Source organism: Nycticebus coucang, chromosome 12, assembly GCF_027406575.1.
Source record: "Nycticebus coucang isolate mNycCou1 chromosome 12, mNycCou1.pri, whole genome shotgun sequence".
NCBI classification, from domain to species: Eukaryota; Metazoa; Chordata; class Mammalia; order Primates; family Lorisidae; genus Nycticebus; species Nycticebus coucang.
The window spans coordinates 102,863,649-102,891,333 of NC_069791.1; the positions used below are offsets into that span (position 1 = coordinate 102,863,649).

At 43.7% G+C, this 27,685-nt stretch overlaps 1 protein-coding gene across 11 annotated transcripts in view; it reads left to right on the forward strand.

Moving 5' to 3' along the window:
• Window positions 1-27,685, forward strand: part of RBFOX1 (RNA binding fox-1 homolog 1) — a 2,283,260-nt gene that overhangs the window by 692,045 nt on the left and 1,563,530 nt on the right. Inside the window, exon 1 of one of the 11 annotated variants that reach the window (XM_053556421.1) lies at window positions 27,130-27,264. The exons of the other annotated variants lie outside the window; for them this stretch is intronic. The gene's annotated coding sequence lies outside the window, so the exon portion shown is untranslated. Of the gene's footprint in view, window positions 1-27,129; window positions 27,265-27,685 lie in introns of those variants that run through there. 11 annotated transcript variants of the gene reach the window in all.

The window sequence follows — 27,685 nt, forward strand, 5'->3', positions numbered from 1 at the left end:
ACACATTAATGTTATGATTTAATAAAAAAAAAAACAGCAACAAAACCAGTTACTAGATTTAGCCCATGGCCAGTAGTTGGTTTTCCCCTGCTCTAGACCACATGGGCAGGGGTATACTTTCCTCACCACTGTATTTTAGGGCCTAGCTGAGTGCCAAGTGCTTAATAGAAAATGCAAAGCTACCTAAGAATTGAGTGATTCTGTTTTCACATTCAGTGGCATGAACACATCACCTGGCTCACAGCATTCATTATGTTCACGGATGCAGGAACCAAAATCCTCATCTCAGACTCCAGCTGCCCCTCGGTGGGGGAGAGCTGGGGGAGAGGAGGGAAGGAGATTCCTCACTTTGCTGCACCATTAATTGGTCATCAGTGAGTGAGTTCCAAACCAGTGAGTTTTGCTCAGTCTTCTGGAAGTACATTTCTTCACTTCGCACTATAGTCTGCTTTGAAATTTTAACAATGTTTTAAAAACATCTTTCCACACCATTAAATATTCTTTGCACCATTATTTTTATTGACTGCACAATATTCCATATTTTAAGCAATATTCTCTGGGAGGGCATTCATGTTGCTTTCTTTCTTTTTCCAGCTGTAAACTGCTAAGCCCTGTAGTATGTATATTTTAGAGCCCAAATCTACATATTGTCTAAGAATAAATACCTGAATCAGGAAGAAGGAAAGGGGCCCAGTAAGCCCCCACCTAACAGGTACAATGTAGGGATATAGGACACACCTCCTGGATGAAGGACTCAAATACAAACCCGGACTTTTCCTATAAACACACACACAATGTAACCTAATCATATGTTCCCTTTAGTACAGTTCCTCATGTTGCGGTGACCCCCAACCATAAAAACGAAAATAATTTTATGGTTGGGAGTCACCACAACATGAGGAACTATATTAAAAGGTCATGACATTAGGAAGCTTGAGAACCACTGCTTTATATTAATCTGAAAAATAAGTAAATGAATACCTGAACAGGGAATTTGCATGTGGAAAGACAAGAACCATTAAGACGGATTGCCCTCTGTGAATTTTAGAATCCTACCAGAAGTGCACAATAGTAACTGCTTTTATAAAAGGTTTTTGAGGAGCAATTCAGAAAGAGAGAAAAAGACAAATCTGTTTTAAGGATGCTTATTATGCCAAGTGGAATAGGGAGACAGACCTGTGAGAGGGGATGGAGGAAATCTTTGTGTATCTAAGTGTTGTCAGGAAGACCTAAGTTTTCTGGAATAGAATGGACAGATAGAACTCCTGGATGCTAAGTCAACCCTTTGCTTCATCATTAGCATGATTTTGTTCAAGCTTGATGGGCAGTCTTTGACCCAGACAGAAAGAGAGTTCCGGGGATGATTAGACCAAATTGATGTATGCAGTATCATCATGATCACTCTCATCATTTCATTATAAGGAAAGCGTCTTAGCCCATTTTGGATGCTGTAACAAAATAGCCCAAAGTGCATAGCTTATAAACAACAGAGATTTATTTCTCAGAGTTCTGGGGGCTGGGAAGTCCAAGATCAAGGCAGTTCCAGCGTCTGGTTCATAGATGGCACCTTCTTACTGTGTTATACTGTGATAGAAGAGGAGAAAGAGCTCTCTTGAGCCTCTTTTTATATTATAAGGAAACTAATCCTATTCATAAGGGCCCCACCCCTTGTGACCTAAATCACCTCCCAAAGACCCTATCACCTAATACCATCATCTTGGGGTTAGGATTTCAATATATGAAGGGGAGGGGGATACAAACATTCATATGACAGCATAAAGAAACTGAATTGCAGCAATGGTCATTTCCCAAGGACTCTAGTATGAAAATTTTCTCCACATACTCACCATGGAATTTATTTCACCGTGGTACCCTGTTTCCCCGAAAATAAGAGGTGTGCTCCCAAAATAAGACAGTGTCTTATTTTAAGGTGTGCTCCCAAAGATGTGCTAGGTCTTATTTTCAGGGGACGCTGTATTGTTCTTGTAAGTAGGTCTTATTTTCGGAGGATGTCTTATTTTCGGAGAAACAGGGTATTATAAATTTATTTCACCAGTGGAAGCCATACTTCTGAGCTGAAAACCATGAGAACTGAGGGCAGGACAATTATTTAGGGCAAGCACTGGGTTTCTTTAATGACATTCACAACTGGCTTTACCATGAAGTTGTAGAAGTTCAGGAAGCTGTGAGGGTGAATTTTTTTTTCTCCTAATGAGGAATGAAAATCTCAGTGTGTGTATTAGTGGAGGTTTTAGGCAGGAAATAGACAACACATGCCAAGTGGGTAACTTGAAGTAAGGATCTACTTATAAAAGCATGGACAGGGGATATGAAAATCACAAGGCTTATTCTGTACTGTAGGGCTGGTAACAGCAAGGCAGGTAACATCTCAAGGCTTGAAGGGGTAAGAGAAGGGGCAGTTAGGGGACCTTCAGGTCGAGAAACTATGGGATTTAAGTGAGAGGCACAGCAAGTTCACAGCTACCCTGCAGGGGAATCTGGAGGGTACATAACCCAGCTTCACACTCCTCCTCTCCTTCATCTCTGCTGGTGTTACCCATTGGCCAAATCCACCAGGAAACCAGAGCGAAGGATGCTTGTTGATGTTTGTCCAGATCAACCTCCTGCCTGAGCACAGAGCAGAGTCAAGATGATGGAGCTTGGAACTCTATGGGCAAATAGAAGGTAAACAGCTCAGTGAGGCTGCAGGGATTATTTAATCATACTCTGTTTTCTAGGGCAAGGTATTTTGTTTAGACTTGAATCTGAGAGCATGATGAATATACAGTGATCCGATATGGCTGATAGTATGATTAAAAAAGAAAACACAGAGCTTAGTCAAATGCCATCTCTGAGATATTAAGATGGGGTTGTTGTGGCTGTGTGGCAGGTGAGATGGTACACACCTACTCTTTACCTGATATAGTTGTTCTGGCTACCTCCAAAAGCTCCATGAAGAATCATCAAGTCTCTAGACCAAACGAATGGTCAAATTATGTTTCCTAAGTTCCAGATGATAAATGAACTATGTCAAGAAGACCAAAATATTGACTTAAGTTTTGAAGATGGAAGAGAAATGGTTTTCACACTTGCCCAAGGCAACTCATCCAAGAGCTAAATAAGCCTCATTTCCATAAAGTTCTCCCTTAAATCTGATTCAGCTAGCAAGCACATCAGATTCAACGTATAAATCTATTTGCTTGGTTCTCATGTAATTCTATGCCTGTAAAATTAGTTTAACTATTTTCTTTCCTTCCTTCCTTCCTTCCTTCCTTCCTTCCTTCCTTCCTTCCCTCCCTCCCTCCCTCCCTCCCTCCCTCCCTCCCTCCCTCCCTCCCTCCCTCCTTTCTTTCTTTCTTTCTTTCTTTCTTTCTTTCTTTCTTTCTTTCTTTCTTTCTTTCTTTCTTTCTTTCTTTCTTTCTTTTTGTTTATTTTGAATCATTTGATGATTTTCAAGATGGTAGATGATGAAATCTGAGTTCTGGCTTCTCTTGAAAATCTGAAAATTTGACAACATTGAGCTTTTATTCCCACATAGGAAAGACAATAGCCGTGAGTCTAAGGATGGGTCTCCCCCTTCAGTTCGTGCCTCACCAGCTCCTCCCAGTCATTCTTCATGCACCCACATGAGAAGGTGTTTGAGTTTCTAGTCACCGTAAGCCCACCAAGTCCCTATAGAAGTCATGTTCCTAATACATTTTCTTTTGTTTTGTTTTGGGGGGATTCTTCGGATGTGTAAGCTTTTTCCTAGAGTGACTGAGGTCTCTTTGAAAGTCTCTAATATCTCAGAGTGGTTTTGATTTGCATTTCTATGATGATTAAAGTCAATGAGCATTTTTTCATGTGTTTGTTGGCCATTCATCTGTCATCTTCAGAGAAGTTTCTGTTCCATTCTCTTGACCACTTATAAAGGGGGTTGTTTGCTCTATTCTTGTTGTTTAATATGAATGGAAAGATAAACATCCAATGTACCCAGTACTAACATGAAACCAGTATATAAACAGTTACATGCTCATATGAACAATAAAACAAAAATACAGTCTAGCAAGGGGGCAGGGTGAAGAGAGAGAGGGAAGAGGGGAGGACGATCAGTGGGAGGCGGGAGGGAAGTTGGCGGGATCTTACCTACTGTGCACATTGCCAGAGTGTTCAGCACATCCCCTCGGTGAGGGGTTCTTTTATAACCTGAACTTTACCATGGGAGTGAGAACAATGTAACCTAAAATTTTGTACCTTCATGTGAATTTAAAATTAAAAATGTCTCTAATATCTTGGACCTCTTGCTAGTCTTCAAATCTGAGGGAAAATTGAAGTAGGTTTTCACTGACATATACATTTTTGTTGTCCATGACAAAAGAAAGAACATGAAGAATCATCAAAAAACAAGTAATAGTATAAACAAGATATTGGTGGGGGTGTGTAGATGGGCAGTTATAAGGGAGCCTAAGTAAGCAAACTTGAATCTTGGGTGCTTAGAGCTGGAAGACGATTTGGACATACTCAGGGCTTGTGTTTTCTTTTTTCAACAATATGCTAAAATTCTCTTTCTTTGGGTGAGATATACGTGGATGCCCAATTCATCAAATAGTTTAAAGCTGAGGGGCTCTCGCTGAAGCAAGGTTGTGGGGTGGGTAAAGAGCCACCTCCCTCACCCATTCACAAATTTCTATTCTGGTGATGGAGTCATCCCCCTGGCACTGCTATAGCATCCTAGGTATGGTGGTGCTGTCCTCCTGTCCTAATGACCTTTCTGTGTAAAGCACATGAGGACTTTGCCAAATATCTGACTGTCTGTAGCTAATGTGCAAATGGAATTTTTTGGATACTCCCTGTCTTTCAGTGTCTTCTTGGCACCCATGTTAGATGTTACTAGGCTTACAAATTCATATGTTATGTTGCAGTCAGATTTTGGATTCCTATTGCCGGCACCTTGAGTTTGTTGGGATTTTTTTCTGAACTATGAAACATCTATGTACGGAAGACATTGGCTTATCTCCATTTCCAAGTTTTTTAAAAAAAAAAAAACCCTCTGCTAATGAACTGCTGTGGGAAACATTTATCCTGAATCATCTGAACACTCCATTAATCACAGACTTCCTTGGACCCCTGTTCAAGGAGCATGACAGAGGCCTTGAGTGAAGGACGAGGCTCGGGAATCTTGGGTAATTTAGAGGCACCGCTCTGCAGGGTCCTCTTCATTTTCACTCCTTAGAATTTATGTCTGACCTTCTGCATCTATTATTCAGCTCTCCTCTCCTCCTAGTTCACCTCTACCACAGGGCCTTTGCAAATCCTGTTATAACTGCCCAGAATGTTGCTTTCTGCTTCTTCCCCAAATTAATTAACTTTGACTCTTCCTCTGCCTTAGTTCAAACATCACTTCTGCAAGTGAAGCCTTATCTAACTCTTCAGACTTGGTCCAGCTATTCCCCACGGAAGGCTTTTATGGCTGCTGCTTATAAATACTTACTTATTTGCATCGTTGTTTGATGCATTCTTTTAAACTTCAACTTTCCCTAAAACCAAATCCTGAGACAAAATGGACATGCTAAGGCTTTACACAGAAGTATTATATAATACCAGGACAGCAAGAATGAAGGAGAAGGAAGGGAGGCAGGAGGAAAGGCGAATGGATACAGGATGGTGTGTTCCTGGTGTTGCTGAGCTGACCACAGCTTTACAAGGAACCGCAGCGAGTTGCTCTGTTACGTGGGATGCCTTTCAGGCAGGCTGTGTGGGACCTCTGCATGCTGGGATAGTTTGTTGGAAGGGACAAAAATGTGCCTCTTGACATCTTGCCACCTCCTATTATCTTATTGGACAAATTCACTCCATGGGAGAACTGAAACGCATTTCCTGGCCCCTTAGGGCAGTGCCTGGGGAAGCCTGATCTGCTTCTGAAAGCAGTGGGGGGAACCATAGCCTTCATGAGTCTGGTTGGGATGAACTTGGGTTATGAAACCACGAAGGAGGCATGATGCCAAGCCAGCTGTCTCCTAGAGGAGGCAATATCAGCTGAGTGATATTAGCTGATGGACACAGCCAGAGTTTCCTTTGAGGAAAAGGCCCATCCCAAGGGGCAGGTGGGGCTAAGCTAATCTTGGGAGGATATGAAGTGGATCCTATGTGAGCCTCTGTTGTGTTCCCGCTATCTTATAAGGACCGTGAGGGTGAGAATTGCCTAATATTGTACAACCAGCTCTGGAGCAGTGCAGGTATTTGTGGAACAAATGGATGGATGGATGAGAAGATGGATGAAGATCTCAGTGCTAATTGAAGTCTCCTCTGCTCCCCTTCTTAGAAAGTACAGGTAAGTTCTCATTAGCTAGTGGGCCCAGTATTGGCCCACTGGAGAGCCATCCACATAGCAGGAAAACCCCACTCTCTGCCACATGGAAGCCTGGCGTTCTGCATGGAAATCTGAGAATCTCCAAGAAGATAGGTTTTCTTTAGATTGTTTTGTTGGTATATAGACACTAGGGCCCAGTGATCTAGAAAACCACCAATAGAGTGGCTTGTGGAGCTCAGAAATGTAATATTCTACAAGTGCCTTCCACGGGCCACACATGGTGTTATGTATTCTGCATGAATTTTTCTGTGTAATCCTTAGCAAAACTATACAAGGCGAATCCTTCTGAGCAGTGGAACCGGGACTTTGAACCCATGGTAGTGAACTCCAGAGTCCATGCTGTTAACAGTGTTTTCCCAAGACATGTTCGTACGTTGTTAGAAATAGGCAAAGTGAGTTTTGCAAAACCCAGATGAGATTATTGGCTTCTATATGTGCTTCAAGATGTATTGGAACGACACTAGTTTTTGATTAGGCTAGCAACACTTGCATGTTAAAAATACATTAACTTTAAAAAGGAAGTAACAATTTTGAGAAAAGATATACAACATCTAATGGTGACGCTGGTACAAATATATAGCAAAAATCATGAGGGTAGCAGATGAATGAATTTGGGGAATCAGTGCACTGCCCGCAAATAAAATATCTAAAGGGACTCAGAACCCCCTAACCCCTTCCTCTACCCCTCCCCTGCCCCACTCTTTGATCTGTATCTGCTGTAGGGCTAGAAATTTTCCCTTCAAGCATGAATGATCTATAGATCTTAAGCCATTTTTTAACTTACGTTTGCCCTTTATGTCTCTTTTTAATCCTAGATCGACAGGCTAATCGTGTGTCAAGAACTAGGGGAGTGGTACCCGGGAGGTGTGGGTTTTGACAGGAGAATTAGAGGAAGAAGTAGAGATGGATTGATGTTGCGATTAACAGGCACAGACTCAGGGCGGCGCCTGTGGCTCAGTGAGTAGGGCGCCGGCCCCATATGCTGAGGGTGGCGGGTTCAAACCCGGCCCCGGCCAAACTGCAACAACAACAACAAAAAAAATAGCTGGAGAGGCTGAGGCAAGAGAATGGCGTAAGCCCAAGAGTTAGAGGTTGCTGTGAGCCGTGTGACGCCACGGCACTCTACCCGAGGGCGGTACAGTGAGACTCTGTCTCTACAAAAAAAAAAAAAAAACGGGACACAGACTCAGAACCTTTGCACGTTCTTTTTTCTGTTTGATTTGTGCACATTTGGGGGTATGTGAGAAATAACATTACCTGTGTGTGTGTGTAATGCACAGTGATCAGGCCAGTGTGTTCAGGTGTCTCACCCAAGTACAACACGTTTTTGTTAAGTCACAGCCATCTCACTCTGCTAGCAAAGCACCGAATATGTTTTCCTAGCCTACTCTGTTTCCACCCTTTAACTCCTCTTCGTCCTCCTGTGTCTCCCCAACTCGTCTTTCCCCGTCTCTCTTATCCACTTGTCCTCCATCTGCTGCCACAGCTACAAATTTCTTAGCTCCCACGTGTAAGTGACAATGTGCAGGATTGTCCTTGTGCTTGGCTTACATCACTTACTGTCACGACCTCCACTTCCACCCATGCTGCTGCAAGTGGCGTCACTTCCACCGGGTGTATGTGCCGTATTTTCTTTATCCGTTCATCTGTAGATGGACACTTGGGTTGATCCCACATCTTTGCCTTTGTGAATAGTGCTGCGATGGATGCAGGAGGGCAGACATGCTTTTGATGGATCGATTTATTTTCCTTTGGCTAGGTACACAGTAGTGGGATTGCTGGATCAAACTGTAAATCTATTTTTAGGTTTTATTTCTTGATAGGATAATTTAGTAGTACTTGTTGGAAGTACGTGTCATTTTATTTCACTTTTATTATGCTTATACTACATGCTTTTTTTTTTTCCAGGATTCTTCCAACTTTTTTTTTTAAATTCATATTAATAGGTTGTAATATTTGCGTTTGTTGGATAAGGTCCCGGATGTAGTTGTGCCCCTCACCCAGGAGGTGTGCTGTATATGCCCACGTTGGGCCCATTACGTGAGGGCACGCCAACCCCCCTCTCCCCTCCCTTCTTACCTCTCCTTCCTCATCCCTCCCCCCAACTTGAATTAAATTGAGTTTTCTCTTGTGTGGGTGTGTATTAGTTCATCTACTGGTTTCATATTAGTATTGACTACACTGGATGGCTGCTTTCCCCTTCTTATGATACTCTACTAAAGATAATGTTCTCCAACTTTATCCCGGTTAATACAAAAGATGTAAAGTCTCCATCCTTTTAATGGCTGAATAGTACTCCATGGTGTACAGATACTACAGTGCACTAATGCATTCATGGGTTGATGGGCACTTGGGTTGTTTCCGCATCTTGGCAATTGTAAATTGAGCTGCCATAAACAATCTAGTGCAAATATCCTTATGATGAAATGATTTTTTCTTCTTCTGGATAGATGCCTGGTAATGACATTGCAGGATCAAATGGGAGGTCTATTCTAAGTTCTTTGTGGGTATTTTTAGTTTTTCAAGGAGCCTCCATGCTGTTTTCCATAGCGGCTGTGCTAGCTAACGTTGCTACCAACAGTACAAAAGAGTTCCCTTTTCTCCACAGTCTTGCTAACACCTATTATTTTTGGTCTCTTTAATTATAACCATTTTGACTAGGGTAAGATACCACATTGTGGTTTTGATTTGCATTTCTCCTGTGATCAGTAATGTTGAAGTTCCTTAGCGTTTTCAACTCTTTTGGGTTCCTTTTCTTTTAAAACAGGATGTCACGTTTGCCCATGGGTCCGAATGAAAGGTCGCCGTGTGATAGCTTATCTGACCTCAGCCTTGAGAGGAGAGGATTGCTAACATCTTTCAGTCTTTTGTTCCCTAGCCTTTTATGTTTTTAGAGAGGATAGTTTTGAACACATGGCAGGCACTTAGAACAATAAGTAAAGTTTGTAAAATGGTGGTTGTCACATCTTAAGTGCTATCTTTATGTTTGCTATTATCGTTAATATTATTTATATGTAGTAGTAGTAAATTGAGTGGGTTGGAGCAGGTGAAGTGGGAAGAGCACAGTTTTTGGAGTCCTGCAGGAGTTATGTGGTAGGTGATTTCTGCACTACAGGAGATGTGCAGTTCTCCCCCTGCCTCTGTCCTGTTTTCTCTCCCTCGTCAACGGGGCTCTGGGTCCTCTGACAGTATTTGATTTGCCTGGTGTGGGGCACCCTGGCCAGGAATGAGAGAGAGAGAGGAGAATGAGACTAGGATCTCGTCCCTGGGGCTCTGTGCTTGTGAGATGCCCTGTGTCTCTCCTCTGAAGGTCTCTGTTCCTCGTCTCAAAGCACCTGCTCTGAACAGTTCTCTCCTCCTGCGTTCTGGTGATGATTCCCTCTCCTTATCCCTTGACACCTAGGGATAATGGTGGCTTCATTGATGTTAGTCTAGAATGATTGTCCCATACCTGCCACACCTTTGTTATGTCTTTTAAAATAAAAGGATAGCTCCTTGACTGCCTCAGTTGAAGCGTGCCAGGTCTTTTCCATTGGGATCCTGCCAGGTTCAAATCTAGTCTCTGCCATTCACTAGATCTGGGGCCTTGGCCAAGTTCCTTAACATCTTTTGGGTTCAGCATCTTCATCTACAAAACATGTACACTAGGGTCTCAAACTCAAATGCATCAGGAATCAGGCGCCACACAGTTAGTCTGCTGTGCAAGAAAAGAGGCCCAGGTGGACAGGTATTTCGATTTGTCAAGAGAAGCCACATATCCAGTTTCTTTGTGAATCTTGATTTTGGAAATACTAGTCTATGGAGAGACCTAGAAGAAACACATACAAGACAGGGTCGCACAGTGGGCAGGAACACCTGCCCTAGAACCCGACTTCTGACTTTGCATGATGGTCTGCTGCTTCCTGGCTCAGTGACCTTGGACATTTCACTTAGCTTCTCTGAGCCTCAGTGTCCTTATCTGCAAAATGGGGATAATGCTGTACTATACCCATTTCATAGGGTCATAATGATGGTGTCAATATTTATATTTGTAATGACTTAGGAGAATGGACAGAAAAAGCCCTACTTACGTGTTTACTCATTAGAAAAACTGAGTGAATGTGACATGCCTGGTGTAACACTTGGCATATCGGGGCCTTTGAGTCTACGGGAGTTTAGAGAATGAATGTCTAGGGGTGTCTGGAAGATTTTAACTATGAGAATATAAACACACATTTCTCCAGCTCCTTATGCTGTTCGGTTAGCATGAACTCTCAAAATAATAGAAGCTTTAAATTTTATTTCTCCTTCCAGAATGGCCTATTTAATGCCACTTGCTTGGAGAGAGTGTCTGACTTTAGAGGTCCTCATCAGGGTGTATTGATACTCAGTCCTGAGATTGTTCTAATAAGCTTTATTGACTGGGTAGACCTCGGAGTACTTTTTATTGACATGCAGTGTAAATCATTCCATCTGACATTTGAATGTCCTTTCTGAGAAACGTGTTAGACCTTACACTGAGCTTCTGGTGATGTGTGCGTTCCTCAGTGGAGCGTGCAGTGGCTTAGATAGAGATATCATATACACAGCCTTCTTCTTTCAAGTAAAATTGGATGGGGGAAGAGGGTCATGAAATGTCATCTTGTAAAAAAAAATTAGGGAAAGTATAAGAGGCGGTGTGTATTTTAGTGGGAGTGTAGCTATTTGCACTGTGTTTAGAAATGATAAAAAGTGGAAAGGGCGTTTATTATTGACCAGTAATGCGAGAAGCGCCATGGTAATAAACTTGCCGAGAAAGTCACGTGACTTCAAATTCGGAAGTTTATGTTTCATTCGAATTTATTCTTGGAAAGGGTGAAAAAACACCCTGCAGCTGAAATTTTCTAATACAATGGCCATTTAAGGAAACATGGGGCCTTCCAGGAACTCGGTTTCTTGGATGGTGTTTCGCAGGCCCATCTGGACACTCATTCTCTCCCGCAGTTGTTCTGCCAAAATTTGCTGAGCGTCTGCTATGGGCCAGGCACCTCCTAGAGCCGGGGGCATGTTGACAAATGCAGCGGTGTCCCTGCCCCTGAGGAGCTCATGGGCTAGATGGGAAGACATAAAATTAGTAGTTATAATATAAGGCATCACATGTGACAACAGACAGAGGTTTTCAACTGTGGCACTGTTGACCTTCTGAGCTGGATCCTTTTTTGTTTAAGGACAAGTGCCCAGGCCTTGCAGGACACTGGGCTGCCTCTCTGAACCTCTACTCACTGTTATAGATGCCAGAGCACCCCACTATTGTCATGACAACCAAAAATGCCAAACATCACCAGAGGAACAACATTGCCCCTATTAAGAACCACTGTGGGGCAGCGCCTGTGGCTCAGCGGGTAGGGTGCTGGCCCCATACACTGAGGGTGGCGGGTTCAAACCCAGCCCCGGCCAAACTGCAACAACAACAACAACAAAAAAAAATAGCCGGGCATTGTGGCCGGCGCCTGTAGTCCCAGCTACTTGGGAGGCTGATTTAAGAGAATCGCCTAAGCCCAAGGATTTGGAGGTTGCTGTGAGCTGTGTGATGCCACAGCACTCTACCAAAGGTGATAAGGTGAGACTCTGTCTCTATAAAAAAAAAAAAAAAAAAACCACTGTGAAATAGAGATATTTACATAAGGTAAAAGGAGCTGCTGGTTGAACCAGGAGAAGTTGGGTGGATTCTTCAAAAGGATGATGACATTGACTTGGCTCTTGAGCCAGGAATATAGCTTAACAGGTAATGAAGTCAATATTCAACCCTCCAGGAAAAGGGGTGTGGCAGAACACACACTATTTAGGAAAGAAATGTGTGGTTTTGTGAGTGAAATCAAAATGCATGGCCGATAAGACTGGGAAGGCAGATTTGTACCAATTCAAGTGTCTCATATGCTAAGCAAAGATGGTTGAACTTTATCCTATAAGTCATGAGGTTATTAGAGGTTATTAATTGGATAAATGATGTGTTAGCATTTGCATTGTATTGTCTATCTGATTATTTGTTCAGAATTTGGGATCCCCTTCTGGTGACAGCATCCTAGTTTTCTTCGGGGGAAAATCACTTGTCTGCCATTCTCAGACCAGGGAGTTTAGGTAGAGATGAGTCCTACTCCAGTTCCGCTGATGTGGCCACTTAGAGGACTGTATCCAGCTGATCACCAGGACAGTTCAGCGATGAGCCAGTGAGTGTACACTCCAAGAATTTTTCTAGTGCTGCCATAGAGTAAAAAAGGATACCCTTTCTCTGGAGTTAAGAATTTGGTAAAATATGATATGAGAGGCTGTTCCTATTGGGAGCATCTTGACATTGTAATCAAACGGTGTGCCAAGGGGGACCCAACACAAAAGAAGGCAGAAACAACAGAGAAAAAAATAACCCTCCCCTTGAGCATTTGGTGCCATCAATGCCGAAAACTACTGTCCCTTGGAATTTTTACCCATGTGTATCCATAAATGGCATTTCTTGCTTAAACAACTTTGAGGTGAGCTTCCGTCTCTTGGGATGGGAAGACAGACACCTGCAAATAGAGAATTTTACAAATGGTTCTTTGATGTGGCTGGGGAAAGGATTTTCTTAAGTCCAGCTAAAAGGCTGTTGTTCTAGGCCAGACAAGAGATAAGATGCGGTGAGTGGAAATGAAGAGATCCAAGGGAGGAAAGAAAAGTTTAATCGGAGGCGCAGAGTTCCAAGCACAGCATGCAAGCTCCTTCACAACACGGCTCCACCCTCCCTGCCTGCCTCTCTGCATATCTCTGCCTCCCATTTAGGCAGAGCTAGCTCCCTGGAACCACTTTCTGGGAATGAGGATGTGACAGTATCCAAGATGGCACTGAATGATCCCTTTCTCCTGGTACCACACTGTTGTATGACCTCCTCCTTTTGGGCTGGGGCCGGTCATCTTGATTCACTTCTCATGAGCAGATACGACTGAAATCACAGGATATAACTTCCATAGTCAAGTCATAAAAGTCTCACCTCTAATCACTTCCCTCCCGAGCACGTGTTTCCTTGTTCTAAGGGAATTCCACTGCCATGTCCCAAGCTGCCTGCTGATAAGGCCTCTATGACAAGGACCTGTGGGTGGCCAGGGGCCACTGAGGAAGGGAATCCTGTCCAAATCTCTGCAGTAAGCACAGAACAGATCCTTCTCTAGTTGGGCCTTAAGATCCAACTGCTGCCACAACTGACCTGTGGATTGCAACCTTTCCAGAGATGTTGATTCAGAGGTATCCGGCTGAGCTGTGCCACACCGTGACCACAGACACCAGAGTTAATGCTTGTTTCTCTGAGCTGCTAATTATTGCAGCAAACATTTACACTAGCAAGAGATAACCACGGCAGTGGACTTGTGTTTCTATTTTTGCAAAAATAGTAGGTGCTCAATAAATACCTATCAAGTGAGTGAAGAGATTGGCTGTAAACCAAGAGTAACCCCAGATGCCCAGCAAATAGCCAGCTGATGATGGTGTGTTTTGGACTGGAGATATGGGGATGGGAATTTAGCCGAGAGGTGGAGGGTACACAGAGCTTTGGGATCCAGCAGCCATGGGGCATAGGCGACATGATAGGAAGTGATTTAAGGGGAATGTGGGAAGAAGGGGAAGCTGAGGAACATGATTGGGAAGGGTGGTGTGTAGCCACAGGGTTCATGCTTTACTGAGATAAAGAGATGAGGATGGAGCGTTCAGAGGCAGGAAGACGCCCAGGAGTGTGGTGCTTCTCAGCCACAGAGAGTTGCCAGGTTAATACATCAGGTGACGGGCAACTGTGATGAAGAATTGAACATGGGTGGGACCAGGGTGAGTAATCTGTAAAGAAGATGCTAAGACAGCCACCTGGGTAGAGTGTTGTAAACAGAAAAACATATTATAGGAGGTCACCAGATGGTGGAGAAGCTGGCGGTAATAAACATGGATTGCGCTTTTCAAAGAACCTGGTGGTTAGAGGTAGGCCCACACGAGGAGTTCACTTAAGGCTGAGGAAGCTTTGAAGGAGGAAGATTAATATAAGAGGGCTTCAGAACATTTATATGCTGATAGCTGGGAGAGTCTGAAGATGGAGCAGAGGGAAGAGTTAACTGTTGGAGGCAAAAACAAAACTCCCAGAGGAGGGATGGAGAGATGGAAGCAAGCTCTCCGGCAGATCATGTAGCCTTGGCATTAAGGAGTGTGTTCAGAGAAGTACTTAACGTTTTGGGTCAACATCTGTCCTGTGCTGCTCTGTTCTCTGTGAAATACTCCAGGAAAAAAAAAATGTGATTGCTTTTATTGCCAAGTTGCTTAATTGCCTTACAGAATAATGGCAAGCAAGTCTTAGAGATTTTGAACACAGAGATAAGTCAAAGCAGGAAAAAGTGGAGAAATCAAACAGAGCGATGGCCTTCTCATTGACAGCCTCTCAGCTTGGTTACCCGCTCTTTCATCAGTCTATTAGTGGCCGCTGATACCTCTGAGACATAGAAAGAAATGCAACACAATTCTGCCTGCCATCGTAAGGCATAGGGTTTGTGCTTTGGTTTCTTCTTTGCCCTCTCCTCCACCCTAAAAGAAGGGCTTGCGCAAATGCCAGCTCTGCAACACTCTGCGCGGGTGATGCCAGGATCACTGCCCCTTCATCCTCTCTACAAAAGACCTACCAACAGGCAAGGATGGTACCTCACTCAATTTGCCCGTCACCTAAAACTGCCAACTCATTTTCACCTGGTTGTACTTTGTCATCACACCTGTGAGTCCAGCAGGGCTTTGATGTAAAGAAACTGGTTCCAGCCAGGTTTGACCCCCTCTGAGTTGCCTGCCAGGGTAAAAGCTGAAGTTGATGTGTTTATTCTTCCTAACACATGACATCACTGTTTCTTAGTCTGAGTTATGGCCCCAGGGACTTCCAAATGGCACTTCCTGAGCGTTCCTGTGGGTTCTCTGCAAAATCCCTGTAGATTTTAATATATTCACGGTGCATAATCAGTGCTTCAGAAAGATCCCTGCCAACAATTGCCTCTTTTCTGAGAGTTTGAGAGCACAGCAAGGGATCGTGTTTTCAAAGAGAAGGGAAATATCCACACACAAAGCCCTCAGGTCTGAAAAACATGTAAAACTCCTACCTCCTCCCCCTCCCAGCCCTATCCACAGTCATTCTGCTGTTGGACTAAACACACTGGCATCCCACGTCAGGTAGTTGGAACAGCTGTGGCATGGGGGGGTGGGGTGTGCAGGAAGATTGGAAGATTCAAATTCTCGTTCTCATTCCAGGCTTCCTGAGTAGAATCTCTAGGATGGAGCCAGGGATCTGAATGCTGATGAACATTACAGATGATTCTTACATCTGCTGTGGCTCGACAACCACGGGACCTTTTGACATTGGGTCAGTGGAGCTTCACAGGTGATGAGAGATGCTAAGCTTTTTCATTTCTACGGGGCGCAAGACTTAACTGCTCCTGCAAAGCTAAACTTTTCCCTCTTCATGGGGATGTTGAGAATGCAGAAAAATACAGAAGGTGCCACATTGTTGCCTCACCCACCATCCCTAGCTGTTCATGCCCTTGTTAACAGGCATGCCGTGTGGACCTGCAAATGCCACCACTTGAGTCACATCCACACAAGAAAATATCTGGAAGTAAGGGAAAAAATATATTTTCCTATGGTTTTCACTTGGGCCAAGAAAATGTTTTCCAAGAGACAGGTTTCAGTCTAGCCATGGCCAAGGAAGTGGCATGGGGCTAACTAACGCTCAATTGATGGAAATTGAAGAGTAAATACTCAAGATGCCTTGTCCCTGGGTTGGGTCTTTCTTGGGGGCAGGGAGCGTGTTTTACGCTGGCTCCCAGAATTCTTACCCACAGTGGTCACTTGCTTGATACACACTTTCTGCTGGCTTTCGTCTCTTCCCTATTCACTTCGCCACTTCTGGCCACTGGGACTTTGTTTCCTGGATTCTCCTCCCCAATCTGCTGCCTGCTCTGAAATACTTACCTGAGGGTTTGCTTCTGGGGAAATCAAAAGACCATCTGTAGACATATGAGCAGAGCATTCTGAGCCGAGACTAATGTAGCCGTGTGGGGGGATTCCATCGGAGGAGGCTGGAGTTGGTGGAGACGTGCTTCATGGCACAGAGGTCACTTTCCGTTACATGTTTACATTCAGCTTCCAGAATCCTGAATTTCAGCCCATATTTCTATCTCTTTATATCACTAGATAGTCTCAGGCGATATTCCTGGTCATTTTTTTCTTGTTTAGAGTGTCATACCTCTCAATTGAAGTGTAAAGAATAAATAGAAGTAATAAATGCACAAGGGGAAAGATAAACATGTGTATACTTTGGGCGTGATTTACAGATACTTTACGGCTCAGAGCGTCTATAACCCACCAGTAACCGCACAGATGCATATTCTTCCTTCTAAAGGTGCATATTTCAGCCTAAATGGCTTAAATATCTTTACTTATCCATTCGTAATAAAATGACTAAGACTTAAAATAAAGTGAGTGCATTTGAAAGAAATCGATTGTCAATATTCTGCTCTGCTAATACATGGAACATTTTTTTCTCCTGAGAGGTTAATACATTAAGGCAAAACTATTTATGTTCTGATTATAAATTCATTAACTATTTACACCACATTGACTTGCAACTTTTTCTTCCTTGAGAAATCTTATTTTTAACCTTCATGGTTGACTTTGGATGGGTCTATTCAAAAGTAGGCTTTATGTTTTAAAAAAAAAAAGATTTTTAGTGGGACTTTAGAATATTTACATAATGTGTTTTATGTCCTTAGACTTCAGATCCCCTGTAAGTGGAGAGAGGTCTGGGGAATGCAGGGTAGCCCACAGTGGTACTGACAGCAGACTATCAAGGATTTAAATACGAGGTCTTGAGCTTATGTTTGTAAATGTTGAGAATCTACTTTTTTCCCTCTGCACTTCAGTTTCTTTATTATGGGACTAACAGGACTACCTAGCTCACAGGGCTTTGCTGTGGTTAGATGCCATAGCTCAAGCTTGGCACAGAGTATGTTCTTAAAAATGTTTGTATTTTCTTTCTTTTGAATAAGTCCTTACTGCTTTACCCAGCAGGAGGATAAAACCTGCCCGAAACTCCAGTTCACCATTCAATATGGAGTGATTAAAAAGTTGGTGACAGCTTTTTCTGAAGACACATTGTACTCAGGACCTGCTCTCACTTACAAAGCAGGAGAAAATGAGGTTGTGATCCGCTCTGGGCTGTCAGGGTTAGCGATGTTGTGGAAGCATGAGGCTAGCCAACCACAAAACTTGGAGTGTGTCATGGCCAAGGCCACAGGGCATTTCTTAGAGCTTACCCTGCTATGTAGCTGTGGAAGTCACCACTGACTTCTGCTGAGCCACTACTGGGTGCCAGCATGATGCTGAGAAATGTCTCCTGGATTAGCAATATACCATTTGATTCTCAGGACGTCGGGTGAGAGGGGTCGTTACTGAATCCCAGATTAATAACTTACTAGCTTGATGAGTGTGAGCAAATGTCTTGATTTCTCTAGACCTCAGTTCTCTCTTCTATAGAGGGAGGATGGTAAGAAAACCTGGTTTATGGAGTTGTGATGAGGACTTAATGAGAATAGGAATGGAAGTGGAGACTGTGGTGCCTGCTGCAGTGTAAGAGTGAATAAATGCTAGTCATTATTAGGATGTTACTATTAGCAGTTCTATTTCTGCTATGACCAGTGTTCTCATTTGGAGTGATCGCCCCCCGCCCTCCCCCACCCCGGAAGCACACAGGAATGTCTAAAGATATTTTTTGGTTCTCACAGCTGAGTGGGGAGAGGAAGGGATGCTACCAGCATCTCATGGGTGGAAGCCACCCTGTACAACATCCTGCAGTATACAGGTAACCCCACCACAACAAAGAATTATCCGGCTCAAAATGTCAATAAGCACTAAGTTTGAGAAATTCTGCTTTGGGCCACTCATAATTTTAAACAAGCTTACACGTGGGTCATTATGAAGTTTTCAGATACACAAAAATGAAAAAACATAAAATCCACACAGACAGACACACATGAAACCCTCCCAGCAGCAACATAAGCTGAGCAAGTTGAAACTTGGACTGGTGAATCAGAAAGGATGCTGTTGACTGCATTTCCTGGAAGTGAAGGAATGACCATAACACAGCCTGTGTCAAAACTTTTGTAGTGACCTATGTGTGATGAGGGGATGTATCATCATAGGCACAGGGAAGGCAGCACTATGATGGTTTCAAATGGTGAATGAGTTAGCAGCTCCACAGCCTCAGTAAGGTTCTGGGTCTTCATTCTTCCTTCCTGCCACATTTAGTGCTGGTCTTGTCCTCAGGCTGGCTACAGCCATCTGTGACAGATCCGAAGTCACATCCACACAAGAAAACATCTGGAAGCAAAGGAAAAAATGTATTTTCCTATGGCTTTCCCTTGGGCCAAGAAAATATTTTCCAAAACACAGCAAAAATTTTCACCTCGATTGGATGACTTGGATCCCGTGGTGGTTCCTAACTTAGTCACTTACAAGAAGAGTAGTTATGTTTGGAGCTGGGAGTCAACTGTAATGTCCACTGTATTAATAGGAACTATTATTATATTAATTACATCTTCTTCATCCTCATCCTCATGTCATTATTCCTGTTTTACATACAGGAAAGCGATTAAAAAATATATTTAGTTCACATTGCCATTGATATAAGGCATGAAAGCAGGCCGTCTTACTCGTGAGTTTTATCCACTTGTTTCTTAAAGATGTACAATGGTGTGCGTCATAAAGATACACTAAACAGCATATAAACTAGCCTTCCCTGAACCAAAGAAATAGCTGATTCTGTACTTATTATAGGCTGAGCACTCAGGAATCTTTCCTTCATTCTGATCAAATTCAAACCATTTGTTTCCAAAATGCTTTTTACATATGCAGGCTCCTTTTGGTGCTGCAGATTACCGAGCTTTCCTTTGTCTTTTTCTTACTCCGAGACCAGTGGGCCAGGAATCTCATGATCATAAATCACTGACATAATTATAAGCTTGCCTTCATGGAGTATGACTTCTAGTAAACAGACAGATAAGATGCCAGCTATGACAATCAACAGCCACTTGCCAGCTCTGTGGGTGTGGCCAAGGCACCAAATTTCTTTATTATTAAACTTTGATATGCTCATGTATAGAAAAGAAAATCATAATAGTATTTACGTCTAGAGTTACATTGGGAGGACTAAATGAGATCCTACAACTAAAGAGTTTACATAGTAAATGTTACATGCTTGTTATTTTTATTACTTTTCTTGTTCTAACCACCGTTCAGCTTACTTTTTCATCGTTTGCCAGATGTAGACAGGAGAGGAAAAGGGATGAGCCCAAGGAGAATAGGAGAAACCATCATGTTTACTATTTCAACAACATTTTAAAACAGAGTGGGAAGCTTGTATCTTTTCAGAAAAAAAAAAAAAAAGAGGACTCATTCCTGGACACTGGGTAGCTCATTCTCCGTTTTAAATGCCTTGGTTAATATCAAAACCCTGAACCACATGATAGATGATGAGTTAGTTCAACCAATCAATAACTATATATCGAGTATCTGCCATGTGCCCAAGAACTGACGGAGGAAGAGGGATCATAAGGTGCAATCCATCCCCCTGTGGTCCTCAGACTGGTTTAATTAGTTCATTAGTTGACCCAGACTGTGATAAAGCTTTCAGGTAAGCCTGAAAACTGAGAACTTGAGGGCAAAGCAGGTCTTATGTCATATTAGGCTTGTGCAAAGAATTTTATTGAACCCAGAGTCATTTATAAATAAACTTGAATTATAAATAAACTCTTTTCTTTGACTGCTACTTGAAAGGTATCTTTGTGAGGAGGAATGGAAGGATGACTGGCTACTTTGATTGTCTCTGGTTCACTTGTTTTTTTCCATGCTTCTCCTATCCTATCTACTATACCACTGATAATCTCTAAAACTCCTGGAGTATTTTGGAGTAGTCTACTAATCCTCTACCCTGATCACCTGGAAAATTCTTCAACAAAGATGAAGTATCAGTAGGGTGAAATGATCATTGAAACATCAGTGAAGGCCCTTCACACACGGTGATGGTGGGTCTTGGCAAGTCGGGGCCCGGCGTGAGCCTTCCCCAGCCCATACTTTCAGTTTCAGCTCCGATCTTGCTGCCACACTGCTTTCCAACCACTGGAACTCAACACGACTCCTCTTGCTCTTCTAAGAAGACACTGTGCTCCTGGCACTCTCTCAAGCTGTACTCTTTTTTACAATCGTCCTTCGCCCACCTCTCTGGGTAATTGCTGTTAATCTTCTCTGTTTACAGGTGATCTTTGTCTGACCTCTCCCCTTCCTCCATGTCTGGCTATATGTTCCCCTTCAGTATTGGCTAAATCTTTCAAAACTGTTTCAATCACTTATGTACATAACTAACTTATCTTATTAGACTATATGCTTTTCTGAGTGCAGAAACTGAGCCTAGTTTTACGTACTAAAACGACTGGCTTATGTGAAGGATTAGCCTCAAGAAAGTTTTTGGCTGGGCCTGCGTTTGAACCCACCACCTCTGGCATATGGGGGTGGTGCCCTACTCCTTTGAACCACAGACACTGCCCTAGCCTCAAGAAAGATGCATGTTTGATAACTGGAAGAATGAAGAACTACATAAGGCGATGATAAGGTTGAGCTCTCAAGCCATCCCAGAAATCAACTTCAGGGCAGAAGGAAGTGTCACCTTACCAAACATGTACTGAGCTTAGGACATGGCAGGTCCTGTGCACTAGGGAGCAAATCCTTGACATCAAGGACCTTTCAGTTAAATGGAAAATCACCCTGATCCCCAAACCAGGAAAAGACCCAACAAGAAAAGAAAACTATAGACCAATATCACTAATGAATATAGATGCAAAAATATTCAACAAGATCCTAACAAACAGAATCCAGCAACACATCAAACAAATTATACATCATGACCAAGTCGGTTTTATCCCAGGGTCTCAAGGTTGGTGCAATATATGTAAATCCATAAGTATAATTCAGCACATAAACAAATCAAAAAACAAAGACCATATGATTCTCTCACTTGATGCAGAAAAAGCTTTTGATAACATACAGCATCCCTTCATGATCAGAACACTTAAGAAAATTGGTATAGAAGGGACATTTCTTAAACTGATAGAGGCCATCTATAGCAAACCCACAGTCAATATTGTATTGAATGGAGTTAAATTGAAATCATTTCCACTCAGATAAGGAACCAGACAAGGCTGTCCATTGTCTCCACTGCTCTTTAACATTGTAATGGAAGTTTTAGCCATCGCAATTAGGGAAGAAAAGGCAATCAAGGGTATCCATATAGGGTCAGAAGAGATCAAACTTGCGCTCTTTGCAGATGATATGATTGTATATCTGGAAAACACCAGGGATTCTACTACAAAACTCTTAGAAGTGATCAAGGAATACAGCAGCGTCTCCGGTTACAAAATCAACATTCATAAATCAGTAGCCTTTATATATACCAACAATAGTCAAGCTGAAAAAACAGTTAAGGACTCTATTCCATTCACAGTAATGCCAAAGAAGATGAAATATTTGGGAGTTTATCTAACAAAGGACGTGAAAGATCTCTGTAAAGAGAACTATGAAACTCTAAGAAAAGAAATAGCTGAAAATGTTAACAAATGGAAAAACATACCATGCTCATGGCTGGGAAGAATCAACATTGTTAAAATGTCCATACTACCCAAAGCAATATACAATTTTAATACAATCGCTATTAAAGCTCCATTGTCATACTTTAAAGATCTTGAAAAAATAATACTTCGTTTTATATGGAATCAGAAAAAAACTCGAATAGCCAAGGCATTACTCAGAAATAAAAACAAAGCAGTAGGAATCACACTACCAGACCTCAGACTATACTATAAATCGATAGTGATCAAAACAGCATGATACTGGCACAAAAACAGAGAGGTAGATATCTGGAACAGAAGAGAGAACCAAGAGATGAATCCAGCTACTTACCGTTATTTGATCTTTGACAAGCCAGTTAAAAACATTCTGTGGGGGAAAGATTCCCTATTTAACAAATGGTGCTGGGTGAACTGGCTGGCAACCTGTAGAAGACTGACACTGGATCCACACCTTTCACCATTAACTAAGATAGACTCTCACTGGATTAAAGATTTAAACTTAAGACATGAAACTATAAAAATACTAGAAGAGAGTGCAGGGAAAACCCTTGAAGAAATTGGTCTGGGTGAGTATTTTATGAGGAGGACCCCCCGGGCAATTGAAGCAGCTTCAAAAATACACTACTGGGACCTGATCAAACTAAAAAGCTTCTGCACAGCCAAGAACACAGTAAGTTAAGCAAGCAAACAGTCCTCAGAATGGGAGAAGATATTTGCAGATTATGTCTCCGACAAAGGTTTAATAACCAGAATCCACAGAGAACTCAAATGTATAAGCAAGAAAAGAACAAGTGATCCCATCGCAGGCTGGGCAAGGGACTTGAAGAGAAACTTCTCTGAAGAAGACAGGTACACGGCCTACAGACATATGAAAAAATGCTCATCATCCTCAATCTTCAGAGAAATGCAAATCAAAACTACTATGAGATATCATCTAATTCCAGTAAAATTAGCCCATATCACAAAATCTCAAGACCAGGGATGCTGGCGTGGATGTGGAGAAAAGGGAACGCTTCTACACTGCTGGTGGGAATGCAAATTAATACATTCCTTTTGGAAAGATGTTTGGAGAAAACTCAGAGATCTAAAAATAGATCTGCCATTCAATCCTATAATTCCTCTACTAGGCATATACCCAGAAGACCAAAAATCACATCATAACAAAGATATTTGTACCAGAAAGTTTGCTGCAGCCCAATTCATAATTGATGAGTCATGGAAAAAGCCCAAGTGCCCATCGATCCACGAATGGATTAATAAATGGTGGTATATGTACACCATGGAATATTATGCAGCCTTAAAGAAAGATGGAGACTTTTACCTCTTTCATGTTTACATGGCTGGAGCTGGAACATATTCTTCTTAGCAAAGTAACTCAAGAATGGAAGAAAAAGTATCCAATGTACTCAGCCCTACTATGAAACTAATTTATGGCTTTCACATGAAAGCTATAACCCAGTTATAACCCAAGAATAGGGGGAAGGGGGAAAGAGAGGAGAGGGAGGGGGGATGTGCAAGAAGAGAGGGTGATTGGTGGGATTACACCTGTGGTACATCTTACAAGGGTATATGTGAAACTTAGTAAATCTGGAATGTAAATGTCTTAACACAATAACTAAGAAAATGCCAGGAAGGCTATGTTTACCAGTGTGATGAAAATGTGTCAAACGGTCTATAAAACCAGTGTATGGTGTCCCATGATCGCATTAATGTACACAGCTATGATTTAATAATAAAAAAATAATAAAAATAAATAGAGACTAGACAGGAAAAGAGACCGTGTGGGAGTAGTACAGTTTGGAGGAACAGTGTGTGAAAGAATTGGAGACCAGAAAGAGAAAAGCACCTCTAGATAATAGGGTCAACTTAAGTGGGGTCAGATAATTCAGAAGGGCAATAGACATGCTCTTTGGGGAACAACCAAGAGCCATGTGAAGAGTTTAAGTTTGCAAGTGAGGTGATGATGAAATTTAGACTTTAGGTAGCTCTTAGGCCAAGCATGAGTCTACAAAGTCATTCCATTTTTTTTTTTAAACCAGCTTTATGGAAGGCACAAATATATGACATTTACTTACATCACAAATAGCAAGGTATTTTTCACATCCAGTAGGAGGAGTCAAAGTCTCCATGTTCTTCATAACCATTCTACCATAGCTGGGTGGTTCTTGCCCTGAGTTGTTCTAAGGAGCTGTCTACCTGAGCATCTCCAATTAATTTTCAGTGGCTCAAGGTGGAGAAATGAGAGAAAAACTTTACCTCTAATGAGAAAGGTCATTGTGAAAAAGAAACTAGTACTTTCCAAATGAATAGCGTAATAGCATGCCATATTGATTTTTACTCTAATTTTGTTGCAAATTGGAATGGATGTCCCCCACACTCAGATTAAGCTTCCTTAAGCCATGTAGCAATGCACGTACCAATGAGTCATACTCAACACTCGTGGCCAATGTAGCTAAGCCTATTCCTGATCTAAAATAAATAAATCAGAGCAGACTCAGACTGACCTTGGTTTTCAGATAGTTGAATATGTTTTATTTCATTTCCAATAGTAAAAATACATATTAAAAAACAACAAGAGCCCAGCCCTTACCAATGAAACAATAGCCAATGTTTCTGCCTTGAATGACTGCATTCATCCACCCCCCCCACTTCTGGAATAAAAATGAAGAAATACAAAGAAACATTCCTGTTAGCAAATTTGCACAAAACATTATATTTCAGCAGAACTTCCCATTAACTGCCTTTTATTTCTTCTCTCATTATTGATAATTTGCTTTTAAATTGAGAATACCTCTTTTTACAACCCATCTGATCTCCCTGCATGGCTAGACAATTACATTTAAATTCAGTGGTTTTCCCATTGTAAACAGTTTCTGGGGGGGGGGAATGATTATGATGTTACTAACCCGGATTTATGGCTTCAATTGTGCTATCACTGGAAGATGAGACCAGTATAAAGAAAAAATAATACTTGTCTACATACAAATATGTTATTATCAAAGAGGATCCTAAGAAAACAAATGGTAAAAACCCACCCCAATTGCAAAAGGATTGGGGCCAATGATAGAGATCTTTCTGAATTTTGCAAAGTTGTTTTTTCCACATGATGATCAAATGTTGCATGGTTTTTAATAATTCCAGTTGTTTTTTTATTTTATTTTATTTTATTTTATTATTTTATTGTAGGCAAGAAGCTCCCTCTTTGTTTTATTCTACTATTGAAAGAAACCCCAGCCTGATAAAGAGGAAGAACTCCTAATGAGTCTAGTAATTGTTAGGTACTATGAAATACACACCAGAGAAAGGACTACATATAACATGGTCCCTGATTTTGGAAATGTTACAGTCCTGCAATCAAATCGTGAGACAGGAAAATCAGCACAAGACTCAGAGCAAACGCTCAAGATTGGAATCCGATTACAATGCAGTCTTGTCCAGAGTCATCTGCCCAGATTCTAAGCAAGGTGGGACAGTGGTTCACCACATAAGATCAGGTAGGCCGCCTGGAGGTCCTGGTTCCTTGCCTGCTATGTGACCTGGGAAAAAATCATAACTCTCTGAACCCAAACTTTATCATGCAATGTAATATCCGGGAATGTTCATCAAAGAAAATAAATAAGAAAAAGAAAAAGCGTGTGGGGAGCAGGTTTTCCCATTCAGAGTCCAGAGTAGAACTCAAGGAAAGAGAAATGTTGCTTTAACCTCTCTAAGCATCTATGAAATGGATGAGTCTACAGTAGCTACTTCCTCTAGTTGGTGAGAAGACTCAGACTCAATGTTAACTGCTTAAAACAGCACCGGGAGCAACCGAAGTGCTTATTCCGTGGTAGCAGGCATTAAGGAGCTCTGAGGCTTCTGGCTCTAGGGCTAACAGGACGATCTTTCAACTCCATGTAGAATCAGCGCCTGGTGCAGCGCTGGGTGGCCCGAGAGAGGGCAGGGCTGGAGAGGCCAGCTGGGAGGCAGGGGGGCGGCGGTGGCACCCCGACAGCATCTGGCCTGGCTAACTTTTTGCATCTTGGATAGGGCTCCATCTCTGCCTGGCCGCGAGATTTGAAGATTCGCCACAGAACTTCCTCTGAGCAGAAGTGGATTGGGGCAAAAAGCTGTCTTTATCTGGCGTTTCTCCGGGGCACTTGTCCACGCCGATGGGGGGTCGGGAGGAAGGCGCTGGTGCTCAGTGAGCCGGCCACTCCGGGAGGAGGAGGACTCGAGCACTCGGTGAAAGACCCGGGCTCACGCCCCGCGACCCCCGGGCAGCCAACTTCCACTTGCCCCCTGCAGGTGAGAAGCCTGAGGCCCCGGGTCGCGCGTCCGCCGCCGCCCGCTGGAATCCAGGGCTGCACGCGTGACCGCGGCGGCGCCGACGAGGGGGAGGGGGAGGGGGAGGGGGTGCTCCCTCGCGCACCGGATTATTTTTGGCTCCGCAGCCCGGGCTGCTGGCTGCCTGTCGCGCGCTCGCGCACACACACGCGCACACACACACACACACACACACGCACACACACACATTTTCTCGCGCGCTCTCTGCTCTCCTTTGTTTATTTTCTAATCTATATTTTTGTTGAAAGCTCCCCTCTTGGTTCCCCCCAGCCCACCCGCACGCGCTCTTGCAGGCCGTCCGGGTGCACGCCGCTTCCCCCATCGTCCCAGCCCCCCTTCCCGGTCTCTCCGAGCGCGGGGTTTGAAGGTCACCTCCTTTCCAGTCCCAGTGCGAACCGCGCCGCCACCGCCTCCTCCAGCTGGAGCCGGTGGCCCTGGCTGCGCTGCCCTGAAGTGCGGTTCGCAGCGGCGCGGCGGCTGCCAGAGCCCGGGGTCCGCGCAGGGTGGGGAAGCCCGAACTCGACCAGGGGAATCCCTCCCCCTTCGCCCCGGCCCGGCATCTGGAGGGGACAGCCGCGCGCCCCGCCCCGGCGTCCGGAGCGAGACAACTCCAAGCCTCAGCACAGGCAGCGCGAGGAAGAGCGGACCGCGAGTCCCAGGATTGAGAACTCCGGCTCTCCAGACCCCCGCCCGGTGGCCGTCAGGGCCCCCTTAGGGCGGGACCCTCGCCACGCCCAGGCCGGGGCTCCAGGGCGGGGCTGACCTGCAGCCAAGTTGCCCACAGTGAGAAGCAGGCACCCCCCTTCGCCGCCTCCAGCTTGTGGTGAGTGTGGCCCGGGGTGCAGAGAGCGCCAGGGAATTCGGGGTTCTAGGGCGGAAGAGAAGACCACCGCAGCCGGCGCGCCCCGGGAATTCTAGGTAAGTCCAGGCGAAGTCCCTTCCTCTGCGCCCCCATGACCTGGCCAAAGGGGTCCCACGGAGGGAAGAGCTGGGTCCCCAAGAGCTGGCCTTCTAGCGCTCGTCTGGGCGCGGTGGACAGGAACTTTTACAGTGTGCGTGGAGCGATCTCGCGGCACGTTCCCCGCCCCAACCCGGTGCCCAGACCCAGACCCCCTCCCTCCCGCGTAGCTTTCATTAGCACGTCCTTCCTAGCCCCAGAGCGCCCCTCGGAAGCGCCCAGGCAGTCTCGTTCGACCCCCGGGAGCGAGTCCTAGGTGCAGGGAGCAGCAGGAACCAGCCTGCGCACTTCGATTAGTCTCCAGGCGGGCTGGACGCGCTCGGGTCGCTGCCTCCTCTGCTGCCTTTTGAGGGCTCTGAAGGAGGAGGAGGCTCCTGGGTA